This window comes from Triticum urartu, chromosome 3, assembly GCF_003073215.2.
Source record: "Triticum urartu cultivar G1812 chromosome 3, Tu2.1, whole genome shotgun sequence".
In the NCBI taxonomy this organism is placed as follows: Eukaryota; Viridiplantae; Streptophyta; class Magnoliopsida; order Poales; family Poaceae; genus Triticum; species Triticum urartu.
In genome coordinates, this window is record NC_053024.1 from 712,974,549 (window position 1) to 712,976,414 (window position 1,866).

A 1,866-nucleotide genomic window follows, 5' to 3' on the forward strand; every position below is an offset into this window, starting at 1 on the left:
ATTCAATAAACCATTCATTTTAGGTGCAAGACCATTGAAGGTATTATTCAAATAAACAAAGTAACTATTATTCTCCTTAAATAAATGACCGTATTGCGATAGGCATAATCCAATCATGTCTATGCTCAACGCAAACACCAAATAACAATTATTTAGGTCTAACACCAATCTCGATGGTAGAGGGAGTATGCGATGCTTGATCACATCAATCTTGGAAACACTTCCAACACATATCGTCATCTCACCTTTAGCTAGTCTCCATTTATTCCATAGCTTTTATTTCGAGTTACTAACACTTAGCAACCGAACCGGTATCTAATACCTAGTGCTACTAGGAGTACTAGTAAAGTACACATTAACATAATGTATATCCAATATACTTCTATCGACCTTGCCAGCCTCCTCATCTACCAAGTATCTAGGGTAATTCTGCTCCAGTGGCTGTTCCCCTTTATTACAGAAGCACTTAGTCTCGGGCTTGGGTTCAACTTTGGGTTTCTTCACTTGAGCAGCAACTGACTTGTCGTTTCATGAAGTATCCCTTTCTTGCCCTTGCCCTTCTTGAAACTAGTGGTTTTTAACTAACCATCAACAATTGATGCTCCTACTTGACTTCTACTTTCGCGGTGTCAAGAATCGCGAATATCTCAAGGATCATCACATCTATCCCTGATATGTTATAGTTCATTACGAAGCTCTAGCAGCTTGGTGGCAATTGAAGGAAATATGCCCTAGAGGCAATAATAAAGTTATTATTTATTTCCTTATAATCATGATAAATGTTTATTATTCATGCTAGAATTGTATTAACCGGAAACATAATACATGTGTGAATACATAGACAAACAAAGTGTCACTAGTATGCCTCTACTTGACTAGCTCGTTAATCAAAGATGGTTATGTTTCCTAGCCATGAACAATAAGTTGTTATTTGATTAACGAGGTCACATCATTAGTTGAATGATCTGATTGACATGACCCATTCCATTAGCTTAGCACCCGATCGTTTAGTATGTTGCTATTGCTTTCTTCATGACTTATACATGTTCCTATGACTATGAGATTATGCAACTCCCGTTTACCGGAGGAACACTTTGGGTGCTACCAAACGTCACAACGTAACTGGGTGATTATAAAGGAGCATTACAGGTGTCTCCAAAGGTAGATGTTGGGTTGGCGTATTTCGAGATTAGGATTTGTCACTCCGATTGTCGGAGAGGTATCTCTGGGCCCTCTCGGTAACACACATCACATAAGCCTTGCAAGCATTACAACTAATATGTTAGTTGTGAGATGATGTATTACGGAACGAGTAAAGAGACTTGCCGGTAACGAGATTGAACTAGGTATTGGATACCGACGATCGAATCTCGGGCAAGTAACATACCGATGACAAAGGGAACGACGTATGTTGTTATGCGGTCTGACCGATAAAGATCTTCGTAGAATATGTAGGAGCCAATATGGGCATCCAGGTCCCGCTATTGGTTATTGACCGGAGACATGTCTCGGTCATGTCTACATTGTTCTCGAACCCGTAGGGTCCGCACGCTTAAGGTTACGATGACAGTTATATTATGAGTTTATGCATTTTGATGTACCGAAGGTTGTTCAGAGTCCCGGATGTGATCACGGACATGACGAGGAGTCTCAAAATGGTCGAGACATAAAGATTGATATATTGGAAGCCTATGTTTGGACATCGGAAGTGTTCCGGGTGAAATCGGGATTTTACCGGAGTACCGGGAGGGTTACCGGAACCCCCCGGGAGCCATATGGGCCTTTGTGGGCCTTAGTGGAAAGGAGAAAGGGGCAGCCCAAGGTGGCTGCACCACTTCCCCCTCCCCTAGTCCTATTAGGACTAGG